The sequence below is a fragment of the Lotus japonicus genome, chromosome 1 (genome assembly GCF_012489685.1).
Source record: "Lotus japonicus ecotype B-129 chromosome 1, LjGifu_v1.2".
In the NCBI taxonomy this organism is placed as follows: Eukaryota; Viridiplantae; Streptophyta; class Magnoliopsida; order Fabales; family Fabaceae; genus Lotus; species Lotus japonicus.
In genome coordinates this window covers 119,196,268-119,211,675 of record NC_080041.1, presented here as the reverse complement: position 1 = coordinate 119,211,675, position 15,408 = coordinate 119,196,268, and the positions used below count along the sequence as shown (strand labels likewise).

Sequence of the window (15,408 nt, the reverse complement as noted above, 5' to 3'; positions counted from 1 at the left end):
GCACTTGGCAGTGTAACAGACCGGTTGTTGCACCAAAAAACTTTATGAAGAAATAACTAAGTGCTAATGCAATTGAAGCCTTGCTAGCTATATATGTTTCACTACTCCTTTTACCCGTGCGATGCACGGGAGATTTTAATTCTTATTTATTGTACGAAAATTTTAAATTTGTGTTATGTTTATTTAAAAATAATTTATGAATTAAAAAGACAAAAATAATTTTGATTATAAAAAAACACGAATTTTTAATTGTTTTCAATGAAGAATGTGTTTGCTTTTATTTTGTAGAAGAACAACTATTTTATTTATTCTTGGCCTTTGTGTTTAATGTTGCACTATCTAATTTAGTTTCTTAGAGGAAAAAATTTCTTTTGTTTCCCTGCGTTGCACGGGGTATTCTTTATGTTTATTGAGTTAAAATTTAATAAAGTAATGTTATCTTTATTAGGTTTATAAAAACAAAGTTATGAATTAAAAAATTAAAATTAATTTTAGATGTAAGTTAACTTAATGTTGTAGTGTTTTTTTGTGTGTCACATGTGTTTGTATTTGTTTTGTAGTAATGTAATAATTATACTAATTTATGTTTTTTGAGTTTATTTTAATGTTGAACTTTTTTTTTTGATAGGAAAATGTTAGTTGTTAATTGTTAGTAAATTAGTTCTTTCATCAGGGTTCGCCTCTAGCCCTTCACCCTTCAATACCCATCATTTTCCTTAGCTCACCAAGTGAGCTACCCATCCCACCCCAATGTTGAACTATTTAATTTGGTCTTTTATATAACAATTTAATTTTTTATTTTAGTGAGATGAAATGTTATATGAATTTAATGGATGTGCATTTTCAATGTTACCCAATTATTGTATGCCACGTGGGATAAATGATTATATTTTTCATTTATTTTAATTAAATTACAATTATAGTTTCTGATGTGACAGAAAACAATTGAATGTTTGTGTAAAAAAATGTTTACACCAACGGTGTATCTTCCATTTTCTCATATTATATATGAGCTGATAAAAGAAATTGAATAAGTAATGATTATACTAATATTTTTTCGCAAATAAAATGATTACAACATTGAGAATGTAACTTGACATTTTATTTTCCGATGTAGCAAAAAAAATGTAACTTGACATTTTGATTGACCCTCTGGCTTTCCCGAAATATAAGAAAAAAATAGAATAAGACAATAATTAGTATAATGGGATAAATATATTTGGATTTGTTTTATATTTATTAATTTAATTTTCTCATTCATTAACTACATGGATTAGGAAGGTTACAACTCTTTTTGTTGTAACAATTTTTTTATAGATTAATAATAATAATATTATTTATTATATTCTATAATCCTAATAAAATTATAATACATATTCTATGAATTTCCGTAACTGATATTAAACATTTTAATTAGTATGTAAATAATATTAACTAAACACCAATAAAATATCTTATGAAATTCATATCAAATTTAATTTTAAAATTTCAAAATTAATTGCTAAAGAATAATATTAATATTTATTTATGTATTGTATAAATTTGATAATAATTTTCGACGTCTTGTGAAATTCCGTAACCGATAATATAATCCTCAAGAAAATTTATCATGTCTTTTGGAATTTCTTAACTAATATTTTATTTTTATCTGATGTGTAAATAATATTAACTAAACAGTTACCAAAAAACTAAGTGGAAGCGCAAGGGTTAGTAAATTTTTTATTGTTGCATGTGCATTGATTTATTAAATTCCCATCTTACCCTCAAAGTTGCAAAAACTTCACTTTTATATAGTTTATTGATAGATAGATGTTACAATAGAAAAATACTAAATTTTTATTAGGGTACGATGTACTATTCTTGTTTTCCGATGAAGCAAAAAGAGTATCTTTTATCTTCAAACATCAAATTAATTTAACCACTCTATCCTTATAATTAACCATAAACTAATACCATTTAACCAACTAATTAATCACTTATAAAAAATGATATAATTTACCGTTACCCTCTTAGAGTATGATAAAATATGTCTTTCAATTTATAAAAAAACAAATCTCTCCTCAATAATAAAGTTGTATCTTTGTCTATTCACCATGAATAACGCAATTAATATTGAATATAATTGATACATTGTAATGTTGGCTAGACAAAAATTGAGAAAGCTTAAACTTTCTGATGCAATAACATGATGTTCATAGCATACCCTTAAATTAAGTATAGCAAACAACACTTGAAAACAACATATCAAGAAAGTTGAGGAAAAAGAAAAGTCATTTACGACACTATTGTTGTCCTACTGCTCAGAATCATCCTTTTCTTCTTCTTCCTCTTCAAACTCTTCCCCCATCTTCGTCCTCTTCAATAGGCGTTGTACCACCTGACTTAGGTCTTTCCCTTTCTCACTCTTGTCAATATATGCATTCAACAATAAAATCAACTTGTGTATTGAATGGCCACAAATAGAGAAGAAAAATAGTTAGACTTATAAGAGAGTTAGTGGAAAGTTAGTACTTGTAATTGTTGTAGTGGAAAGGGTTAGTGGAAAGTTTTTATTGGCATTGATGTCAAATTTAATGTTTAAACTGTCAACTTATTTAGGATTAATGTCTTGTATATATCCTAACTAACTAATCATGCCCTCTGGAATTCCCTAACTGACATTAATTACTAATATGTAACCACTAAATTTCTCAATAACCACATATAAATGAAAAAGATGTCACATTTGACCTTATTAGAGAGCTCTTCCAAAATGAGGGCATTGAAACTTGTAAATGTATGAGTGGCAATTCTTGGCCATAAAAAATTAAAATGAATATCTTTTTAATAGAAAGTAGAAGAGATATTTAGTAAATAATTAGGAGAGAATCAATTGAGATAAAAGTATGAGGAGAGAATAAAATGAATTATAATATTGAGGAACTTCTTGAGCCCGGGGATACTTCATTTTTGAAATCCACTGCACCCATATGAGGAATAAAATAAAGAAGATAGCAACCTAATGTGAAAAAAAATTAATTGAGGAATAAAGACTGTATCTTACTGGAGTGGAAGAGGAGGAATGAGAATAAATAAGACAACAACCTAATGTGAAAAATAAATTGTAGAAAAATAAGTCTGATCTCTGAAGTCAAAATGCAAAAAGAAGGGAAAAAAAAAGAAAAAGGTTCTTACCACAGTTGGAGAGAACAATCTTGCTCTTTGTGGATTTCTTCCCTCTCGCTTCGTTTTCCACAAAACAAATGGTAGAAAAATTAGAAGAATGGTTCTTACCACAGTTGGAGAGAGCGAGCTTGCCCTTCACCGTTTTCTTCCTTTTCGCTTCGTTTTCTCGAGACGGATATGTTGGGAGACAAAACCTCTGCTTCCTCCCCGCAATCAACAACAGAAAGTAAAATAAAATTGTGCTTACCTAAAGAGTCATTTTTAGGAGACAATGAAACAATAAAAAAGTACATAAAATGCAAGAAACTTACATATATTCAAGATAGTACATTGGAAGAATGGAAACAATAGAGGCAAAATCTGAAAGAAGAACAAATTGAAACGAAATCAGTTACATGTAAAAGGAGAACAAAGGCTACAATGTATTAGATTAGATGAAAAGACAATCATTTGATTGATTTAGTTGATAGTAAAACAATGAAAATTAAAAAGCACGAAACTTACATTAACTGAAGTAAATTAAAATGAGACGACTTTAACAGTTTATTGTTACCAATGGAAGTAAAGGAAGTTTACTTTAAAAATGGAATAGAAGAAAAGAAAAGATCATAATAATGTTAATAATTCATAGAATAAGAACAAAACATGCATCAATGACAAAAGTACAGTAAAATGGGTAATTTCTACCGATTGAATTAGTGATAACAGTATGCATATTACGAATAAACACTGAATCTTATCGCAGTGGAAGATGAGGAAGGAGAAGAATAAATGGAAAAATGAAGATCAGTTGAGAAGAATGTAGCTTGAGAACGAAATGTGAAGAAGAAATGATTATGAAATCAGAATAAATAAATCAAAAGGGAGATAAAAGGAGAAAAGTGGGCTCTTACCGGATGGACGATGATGATGGAGAAGAACATTAACGCCTAAGAATTAAAAATGATGAAGAAGAAGTGGTTGATGAAGAAGAATTTTTTCTAACCTGATGGGAGATCTTCTTGCGCAGAAATGGTGCTGTTGGAGAATCCAGAGGGAGAGATTTCTTGCATATAAATAGAGGTTAGGGAGATCAAGATGGGAAAGATGAAAAGATTTTGAAAGGAAATGGAAAGACTCAAAACTTAATAAAATTTATGGGAGAAAAATGAAGAGATTCTTGCGGATATTTGTAACCACAATCAAGAGTTACAAAAGTAAAAAAAAAAAACCAAGAATATGAAAAGGTTACTCAAAGTGTTTCATAAGAAAATGATGCAAGGCTAGGATTAGAAGCAATCAACGGTCAAGATTGATTTCATAATTAATTACTCACAAATTTACATATATGCCCATGGAAAAATATTCACTCATGTGCATTGATTTATTGAATTCCCATCTTACCCTCAAAGTTGCAAAAACTTCACTTTTATATAGTTTATAGATAGATAGATAGATAGATAGATAGATAGATAGATAGATTTGTTGTACAGTCTCTCTAATAGTATTAAATTTGATAATATTATACTTTATAAAAATTTAATATTATCTAGTGTTTAATTGTACACTGTATAACTTATTATATCATCTAAATTGAAATAATCATATGTTGGGTGGAGGTGGTGGTGGTGTTAGAGGTGGTGGCGATGGTGGTTGTAATAAAGGGTGATAGTTGTGTTGTTAGTGGTGGTGTCAACAATAGCAGTGGTGGTGACGGGTAGTGGCGGTAGTTATGGCAATGACAACGGCGCAGGTGGTGGAGTTGGTTGGTTATGTTGGTGTGGTTGGTAGCTGTGGCGGTGGCATTGATGAAGGGTTATAGTTGCGGCGGTTGTGGTGGTGTAGTGGCATAAGTGGCGGTGGAGTGGTCGTAATGATAGTGGCGATAACGATGGTGAGGGTGTGGTAGAGTTGGTTGTGGGGACGACAGTGGTGGTACTAGCGTTGCTGACAGTGTTGTAGGGTGATGACGATGGCGGCATCGGTGGTGGAGGTGGTAGTAGTGGCGGTGGCGATGATAGCAGCGGCGATGGTGGCAGTAGTGAAGGATGGTGGTGGATGTGACAATGGATTAAATATTTTTAAGTAGCTTATACATCCATATATTATCAAGGCCTTATCTTACCTCTATATGTTAGATTAAATGATTTATCATTTTAACGTATGATGGTGGATTAATGGATAAACTTATACAATACTATGTTAATACTAAATAATAGATAAACTCATAATATATTATATAAGCTTATAATACCATGCGTAATACGACGTACCAAACGAGCCCTAGAAGCTAGTCGTTAGCCGTTTTAAAAGCATAGTTGTTGAAGTTAGAGCATATGAATACAACTTTGTATAAAGTAGGATTTTTAGACAAATATAATCGATTTAATCCCTAAAAATTTATTTGAACTAATAAATTAACACGTTCAGTGAGACTCGCAGACTTATCAAGCCACGACCTGAAGTGGCGTATACAGCTAGGGTATGGATGAAACATGGAACTAGCGGGAAACCGAAGAGCCAACAAAAGCTTCAACATTTCCTTGTCAAGCTCCAATCCTCAGAATACCAAATTTATTGGAGGAAATACTTTGATGCAATTTATGTTCTTAGGGGTAGAGGTTGTTTGGGTACCTTATACAGTGATCAAGAGACTCTAATGTGATACAAATATTAAGTTTGAAGGTCTTTAGAATTTTGGTTTTATAGTTGATAAGGAATTTTCATCATTTAATCAAATATCTTACTAATTAACCCAGTTCCTTTGTGATATTTTGGGAACATAGATAGAAAAATGAGTTTTAGATGAATGAAGATCGCAACATTGTGACAAATGATATAATAGATTAAAAATTGAGGTTTATTCCCCACCTTGTTAGCACTTGCACCCAAGCGAAAGAAGATATTCTCGTTCAAGCTAAAAAAAAGTATTGACAGGTTACCGACGATCAAGGTTGTTGGTAGGTTATCGATGGAGACGATGATCAGAAAGTAACCCATAGATACAACTTTCGGAAACTTTTTGATAACTTTGTCAAGAATATACCTACACCGATGGTCTCTGGTTACAACCATTATTCTTGTTGTGGTTGAAGACCGATTCATTTATAAATCATGTTTTTATTTAGGCTTAATACATCATAAGGCCCCTGTAATTGCAAAGGGAATCAAATCCAGGGCCTGGAAATTTTTTGCATCAAATTGGGTCCCTATGATTTTTTTTTTTAATTCAATTAAGGCCAAAGTGTGTCTGATGCTGAAGTGACTTCAATTTTAGCCTACTCAGCTTTTCCACGTGGCATTTAGAATTATTTTTTAATTGAAAAATTTTAAAAATTAATTTTTTAATTCCAAACCCTCTCAAATTAACCCCAAATCATCTTCTCATAACTTAAAAAAAAAACTAAATCTAACCTAATAACTTAAAAAACCTAATCTAATCAAATACTAATCTCTAATCTAATATGAGAATCCTCAATTAAACCCTGACTATTCATCTTCATTCTTCATCCCCAATTTATACCCTAGAGTGGAAGAAGATAGAACCATCTTCTCCCCACCTTCATCCCCATCTGGCCAACACAGGAACTGAGACAAGCAGATCTGGGTTATTTGCAAGAGATGCAAGGAAACGTTCATCCCCTCTTCCAATTCCTCTTCTTCGTGCTGTTTCCACCCGAGGCCATGAGACCCACCGACGTTGCATCAAGTTTGGTAAGAATGAATGCTCTGAATTTCTACTTCTAGGCCATGTATTGCTTATTCATATGAACCTTCATATTCAAGCCCCAAAACCTTCCCCAGCACCCACGATTTCTTGGCCCTGTTGAATAGAAAAGAAAGTTAGGGTTTGTGATTCAGGTAGCTATGAAGAAGAGGATCTGGTTTGTGATTTTGGGTTTTCTTTCTCCATTTCTTCCTCCCCTTCTCTTTTTCAGTGGTTCTCGATTGCAGGATCTGTTTTTTTTTTAAGAATATGGGTTTGAATAATAAGATTGGGTTGCGGTGGGTGGGGCGATATGGGTTTGATGTAGAATCTAGGTATTTTCTGGGTTTTGTTTTTGTTGTGGTTGAGGATGAAGATGATGAATACTATGTTGAAGTTGTTGAAGATGATGCTGAACATGATATTGAACACGATGAGGAAGAAGATGATGAATACTATTTTCTTTACCCAGAAAAACCCATTACCCATTTCTCTTACTCTCTTTTCTTCAATCATGAGCCACAACAAGAACACACTCCTCTCTCTTTCGGTCTCCCCTCTCACTCCAAACACATATTCTTCATATCCACCCCAAATTTCTACCACAGAGGTGCAGGAATTTTATTTTTGGTTGTTGTTCTTGGTGATGGAGGAGGAAGGAGAGTTTGGTTCTTGTCTGGGTTCAATTTGGGAATGGGGAAGATTTGTAATTGGGTTCAATTTGGGGATGAAAGGGTTTAATTAGGGATTGATTATAATTAGATTATTATGTTAGTTTATTATTTAGATTATGTAATTGTTTAGTTAAGGGATTATTAGATTAGGATTTTATTAAGTTTTAAATTTTTTTTTTCAAATTCAATAATTGAGTTGGAATTAAATTTTTTTTTTTTAAATTTTTTAATTAAAAAAAATTATAAAAGCCACGTGTAATTGATGACTAGGACAAAATTGAGATCTGGCAGCATTTGACCTTAATTGAATTAAAAAAAAATTCTTAGGGACCCAATTTGATGCGAAAAATTTTCAGGCCCTGGAATTGATTCCCTTTACAATTTCAGGGGCCTTATGATGTATTCAGTTTTTTATTTATTACAAAATGTAATATTTAGTATATACTACTATTTATAATATATTCTTATGAGTGAAAACAAATTTATAAATAAGTCATTTCAGGTTTTAAAAAAATCATATTCTTTTAATTAAAAATTATTCTAAGATTTTTTTTTTCAAACTTTTTAAAAAATCTGAAATTAGATTATTTAAAAATACTTTAATTATTAGCTCGTCAGAAAAATCTATTATAATAAATGAGAGGAAATAAAAAAAAGATTTAAAAAATAAAATACAAATTACCTTATAATTTTCTTAGAATTTTTAAAAAGTAATATTTTTAGACAATTAAAATATTCTTAAAAAAATTGAACGAACCGCATTAAACGAGATTATTTTTCTCATACATATCGGTATCATGTAAGCTCTTATTTTTAAATCAAAATGAAAGCTCTGATATATTAATTAGTGCTCCTTCATGGTAGCGAATAACATTGAATCAACAACGAATCATCGAACTTGCTAATTATAAGTGTTTGCGTGATAGATGAACAAGCCTTTGATTTGATAAGGATAAAGGCAAGCAATTGTATTATAATAATCACAGATATGATAGCAATAGACAATTAACTTTATGCAGTTACTATTTATACATTATCCAAATTAAATCTTGCGTTCAAAATGGTCTGACTGAACAAGTTGCAGGTTGTTATGGTCCACATATAGATATAGTTGTGGCTGAGAATGGTGCTGAGCCTGTGGATGTGGGCCATTAGCTAGGCTATGTCTTTTGGCTTTGCCTGTGATGATGCTGTCTACGTGGCAGTGTGGTACCTCGGGTTGCAGCTGTGGCTATAGTGACGGTGGTAGATGACTAGATCAAGATAAGAAGGAAAGGGGGAAAACCAATTTTAATTTATATGAATTAAAATGTTACTAGTGAAATGCATAATAAGTGCATCTTTGGTTTAACGTTTCAGTGAACGCTAGACATAATTTGTCATGTGAGTTATATCTTAATGTATTAATTTTCTTTTTTTGAAATGTATCTTAATGTATTAATAGAGTAGACATAATTAATTTGTCATGTGAGTTAATATATATTAGAAAAGTAAAATTTTGACACATTCAACATGAATTCAAATTATTTTTTTGAACTCAAATTAAATTAAACAAAAATTCACACATACGAATAATCAAGAACGGATCTATGTGGTAGATGAGGGATAATTGCCCCCACAACAATTTCATATATCTTACTAATAATATATCATAATAATAGTATATTAGGTACTAATATATTTTATTCTAGTATTATAGTTGCTCTGATTATATGTGATCACATTATTCATTTTTTATTGATATTAGTGTAGCTCTAGACTTTCAGTCACCTCATGTATTGGAATTCTCTCATATGAAAATTTTCTCATATTGAAATAATGTGTCTACCTTCACATGTATGTATTAAATAGATATATGTAACGACGACATGAATTTAATCAAGCCATATTCATGAAGATCAACTGGGGTTTGCTACAGAACACGAAAGCCCTGTGGGTTTGCGTTCTTCGCCATAAGTACGGGTGCGGTGAGGGTCACATGCTGCTCGTCAGTCATAAAACGTCTGAATCATCAATTTGGATTGGGGTTAGAAACACTTGGGAAGTCTTCTACGGACTAGAGTGGTCTTCGATGGCAAGTGGGCAATGGTAAGTCTTTGCGATTTTGGCAAGACAGATGGCTCGCGTCTGGAATAATCTTGATGGAAGTTACTGTACAACCTGTTCCAGAGATTGTCTTGAGTCTCAAGATCACTGATCTCATGCTTAGCAGTGGGAAATGGAATACTCAAGGCTTTATCGAGTATATTCCAAACGTTGTCTTTCAAGAGGTTATGGTCACTCTCCCCGTGCCCTCTCCATGATGGAGGATGCTCCTGTTTGGGGTTGCACTGCTTCTGGCAGGTACACTACGCAATCTGCTTATGAGATGTTAACTGATCAGCTATCCCCGGCTACTCCGGATCCTTCATGGCGGCTACTGTGGAGGTGGAAATGGTCCCCTCGGGTCAGACTGTTCCTTTGGGAGGTGCTTAATGCTGGTTTAATGGTGAACGAGAAACGGGTCCTAAATCACCTAGCAGCGAATGACGTGTGCCCGATTTGTGGTATGATGAGGGAATCTGTGCTACATGCCTTGCGAGACTGTTCTTTCGTGCGGGAGGTGTGGGAAGATATGGTTCCGCAAATGGCGCGCAACCAGTTCTTCAGCCTGCTGCTCCCGGAGTGGGTTGTTTGGAACCTCAAAGGTGGGATGTCGCCGAGGGAGATAACCGACTGGGCCCAAAGATTTGCTATTCAGTCTTGGTGTATTTGGAGGATGCGCAACGACATAGTGTTCAACCAGGCACAATGGGAGATAAATCGCATTCGATGGTGGGTTACCTCACATTTGCATGATGGTGGGTTACCTCACATTTGCATGATGAGGAGACAGGGCCACAAAGTTCTACAAGCTCCGCCTGGTTATTTCCGAGGGTTGGGTAGCTTAAGTATAATGTTGACGGCTCGGTGTGGCCCTCCGGTGAGGCGGCCTGTGGCGGGGTGCTCCGAGATAGCTCTGGCAAGTGGGTAAAGGGATTTTGTCGTCGCTTGGGCACGTCGAATCCTTTGCTCGCTGAGCTTTGGGCCATTCGTGTCGCTGTGGAGACCTTGAGGGACGGGAATTACTCTAAGGTGGTGGTCGAAAGTGAGTCAAAGGAGGCTATTGCATCTGTGAAGGACCCAGGAGGTCTAGTTAATCCTTACCTGGAGCTTGTGGGTGCCATTAGGCGAGCAATACCAGCACCGATGGAGGTTCACTTCAACCATGTGTTAAGAGAGGCCAACATAGTAGCAGATTGCCTTGCCAAATCAGCTCATGTGTTTGGCTTTGGCACGCAGGTGCTGCATTTTCCTACACTGGAATGTCGTAGTTTTCTTAGTCAGGATACGGAGGAGGCTCTAGCTTCTCTTCGCGCTCCTGTTTGTTAGCTGTTCTCGCTCTTCGGGGCCTTGCCCCTCCATGTTACCAAAAAAAAAAAAGATATATGTGAGACATTTTAAATGTTTATAAAGAAAGAGATAGACACAAAATTTCAACATAAGGAAACATGAAAGAATTTTCACATGAGAAGATCGTAAACCAATATTATCGTGTTCTCCTAATAGAGTAGTTGACTTGTTAGCTTGAAAAACTAATGAGTTGAATTTTTTGTTAGCATTATAGAGATGAGTTTCATTCATGAGTTCTATCTTACTTTAAAACTTTTGTTTGTGGACATTTGATTACCTTTCAAAAAAAAAAAATTTGTGTTAAAATCACATATATTATTGTCCCACAAAATAAAATTTCTGAATCTACTAATCATGTAAGATTATTAGTGTGATACATGAGTTATTGTGCCATTTGTTTTCCTTTTGTCATTTGACTACCAGTTTCTACGGGGAATGGGGTCCCACGTGACTAATGCTCGAGATACTGTAGTGATGTCTCCGGCCACAAATATATTATTTTTTATCTCAGAGGTGATCGAATCTGGCCCAGAAATCTAGGCGAAATCTCTTAAAAAAATGGACATTCACACTTGTACCACCTCTTGTGGTTGATTTGTTTCACTTTTGATTAGTTATTTGTGAAAGTGTTGGTATAAAATTTGGAAAAAAATACTAAAAGAAATGTTGATTTTTTTGTTTTCACCAAGTCCGAAAACAAGTAAAAAAAGTTAAGATTTTAAAGAGCCATGCATGATAGCTAAAAAAGTTGAAAAGTGTATTTTGACCGAGATTGAGAGGATTTTTTCTATATATCTTTAACATATGTCTCCACATATTTGAGAAATTGTAGTTATTCATCCCAATAAATTATAATTTGAGGATTGGTCTTGTGCTCTTATCCTTACATGAATATAACTTATTTACCACTAAATTAACATGCTAAGTATAACTCATAGGTAATGTTAAGTGGGAAAGGGGCGAGGTCGCAAAGCGACTAATTTGTTGAAACATGATTGTTGTGCTGAGATTATGCAATGTTGCTATGATGATATGCTAGATAATGTATGATGATGTTATGGTGAGGTAATATGATTGCATGCTTAACTTGAATCTTGCATGTGACTATGAGATGTGTTTTTATCGATTACGTTTGTTGTTGAGCATCATGACATCTGCATAAGGTCCAACATGATTTAAGACCGAGAAGGTTAAGGCCAGACTGTGGTGACCACCAAGGTTCGGAGCCGTGAAGGTTCGACAAGCACTACTAAAAAAATGTGATTTACCGACGGATTTTAGCGAGGGAACATAATCCGTCGCTAATAGCGACGGAATGTGACGGAATCAGCGACGGATTGACGTTTTGAAAATGAACATTCAGTTTTAAAATTTAGCGACGGATTTTACCCCTCGCTATTGTTCCGTCGCTAGTTCCGTCGCTATTTCCATTTTATTATTTTATATTGCACATTAGCGACGGATTTTTGCCGTCGCTGATGATCTCCCGTCGCTAATTCCCTCGGTAAGTTTTGTAAGAAGTTAGCGACGGAAAGCTAACAGAAATTCCGTCGCTAAATATATTGTTTTTTTAAAAATGACTAGTTTTCCTCCCAGATTCGAACCTGGGTCTTGTCTCCAAAAGGGAACGCCTTAGCCATTTGAACCAGATGACATACTTTATAATATGTTTTGAAATAAATATATTTTACTTTACACACACTACTAGGTTAAAATATTTCTAAACACTTAACCAAATCCATTCACTCTTGCTCACAAACACACTCAGATCGAAACCTCTCCTCTCACATGGCCGCCGCCCTCTCATCTCACCGACTGTGCACCGCCACCGCTCCCTCCCACGCCCAGCCGCCGCCGGCTGTAGGCCCCCCCTCTCCCTCTCTCACTCTCCCTCTGCCACTGTTCCTCCGTTGCGCCGCCTCAACTTTCAAACCCCTTCGCGTGTCTGACTCTCACATGGCCGCCGCCTTCTCCTTCTCGACCGCTCGTCGCTCGCAAACCACCACAAGCTTAAGGGAACCCTCATCCTCCATCGCCGGTTAACGAAAACGAAAATTTCTCAGGTAATTGAAATTCTTCTTCTTCCGTTCACCATTTATTTTGCTAGTGAGATCCCTTTCTCATATTCGTAAGGAATCTCCATAGATACATGGACATAGGCAATGAGGACTGTAACGTGCCTAAGATATTAGTTAGAATGAAATCCAGGTACCTTGTGAATGGAAAGGGAAAAAGAGAATATGATGTGAGAAAGAGCTGGAAAGTGATGCGATCCATGTCCACAAACTTGAAAATTGAACAACAGTTGCATGTGTATGTAGTGGTGGACTGGTGGTGTCTCTAAATTAATCTCACAGTCATATCATTTGTGAGATTACAAAATTAAATTTAGAAGCTAACCATATTATTCTATAGCTGCTAATCTGTTTTATGTGCAGTTTTTTTGTCATTCCTGCATAACTGCATATTTTAATTTCAAAGGGCCACTTGCTACTAATACTGATCTTATACGGTGAGGCCCTTCAATTCTCTTTTGTAATGGACAAGTCTTGTTAATGAATTTTGTTTGCTAATTTCTCTAATTGTTTCTTCCCTTTTGTCCAAAAGAAAAGTTACAAAGAAAATTGAAACATCCCTCTAAAGTTTTCAATAAACAGGTTTATATTTGCTTGGTTGATTACTTACTTGATTGTGTGTCAAAAAGTTTCTAACATTCCACTCCATAGTCCAAACTTATCACAGTAGAGTGATTTATAAAATTTCCTTTAGCAGTGACTCAAATTTGTAAGGTAGTAGTAACCTGGAAGTACTCAATAATCACATGACCCACTTAGCTGCTGAATGATAATACCATTTAGATATGGCAAGAATCCAAGGCGATTTGTTTGTTTTTAAGGCAACACTCAGACCCATTGATAGGCAATAGATGAAAGTAGCATCCCAAATGTTTCAAGGCATTTACTCAATGCTGCATCAAGACAATTAGCTATGGGTCAAAACACAGCACCATCATTTGAATACCCTCCAAATTACCCTTGACTCTGTTTCCTCTTGGCTAAGTCCTTTTGGAAACCTTCTCCAGCAAAGCTTTCACTTTCATGGAGCATTTTTTGTGAATATCTGGTTTGCCATCGTGGAAGCTTTTTCTGCTAGCTTGTCCCTCTTCTACTTAGCAAACTGAATAATCGAGTCACTTTTAATTTCTTATAAACCAATGTGTTTTGAAATTAGGACCAGTCATAAACTCGATCAGGATTGTGATCATGGCCTGTGATGTTTTCACTTTCTACCCCAGTACTTGGATATTCTGAAAATAATTATTAGAGTACAAAATAACCTAGGGTTCTGTATTGTCTTCATGAATTCACTTGCAAATTTACGCTTAATTTATAATGTTTGTGTATTCTCTCTGCAACTTTCTAACTAGTGGCCCATGTTTCTGTGTTGCACATTTTTCACAGTTTCAGCTTGCAAAAATCAGTTACTTGTTTTTAGTCTAGTATCTTAATAAGCTATTTTTCTTAGACAGAAAAGAGTTGGAGCATTTTCAAGCTCTTGCTAAAGCTCAATATCCAAAGGTGCTGATAACAAGAGGATTTGTGTTGTCCATTCAATTATTTGTTACATAACTATTCCCCCCTTTTCATTACATTTTAGCTTAATTTCTTTGGCTCCTGTATGTTTACTTCTCCATGTTGTAATTCAACTAAGACATTGGTCTTAACTCTTAACTGATAAATCCAAGTACAGTTTTTTGTAATTGCTTGTGCAGACTCTAGGGTATGCCCCTCCAACATATCAGGATTCCAACCTTGAGAAGTATTCATGATACGTAACATCGCCAATCTTGTACCTGTGATGAAGGTATTTGCATAATTGCTTCTGGTTATTTTTCCTTATAACTATAACTAAGTGGCATTCAAACTATTCTTATTTGTTATTTCCCTTCTTATCATTTTTCTCTTCTGTTGGAGGGCAAAATGGATCATCAGAGTGTAATGCTGATCATTTATCGTTGTGGACGTAGTAGTGCTTCTGTTTTTTTTAGGCTTAATATCATAAAATGACTTCCACTCTTTGAATGCAGGTGAATAAGGTGCTTCAGGTGCTTCAGTTGGGCTGGTCTGCTTCAAATTTTTGTTTTGGGGTCAGATGTTAATTCTTTAGGTATCATCTGTGTAACATTTTCAAGTGTGTAGCTATTTATAATAAACAAATAAGTTTTCATCTATCAATCAAAATAATGCTTGAATCTGAGCCTGCTAGTCTTTGCAATTTACATGCCATAAATTTATAATGCATGTTTTTGCAATTTACTTGCTTATTTGATGAATGCTTTGATTTAAGCTTGAATATGCTTGTAAATTGAGAATTCATTTACTGAACTGTTACTTATTGGTTGTTTATTGTGTTTGTGTTAGAAACATGGATGTAGCGACGGACAATTCCCTC

At 34.5% G+C, this 15,408-nt stretch overlaps 1 long non-coding RNA gene across 5 annotated transcripts; it reads left to right on the top strand.

The window, feature by feature from the left end:
* The first annotated feature begins 12,673 nt into the window (after nt 1-12,673).
* LOC130729820 (uncharacterized) lies at nt 12,674-15,213 on the top strand. Of its 5 annotated transcripts, none has more exons than XR_009016131.1 (3): nt 12,674-13,019; nt 14,707-14,820; nt 15,044-15,213. It is a non-coding gene; the product is annotated as an uncharacterized LOC130729820 (long non-coding RNA). The 5 variants fall into 5 exon arrangements; XR_009016134.1 differs by having other exon boundaries at nt 14,491-14,820; XR_009016132.1 differs by having other exon boundaries at nt 14,486-14,820.
* Nucleotides 15,214-15,408: the final 195 nt, after the last annotated feature.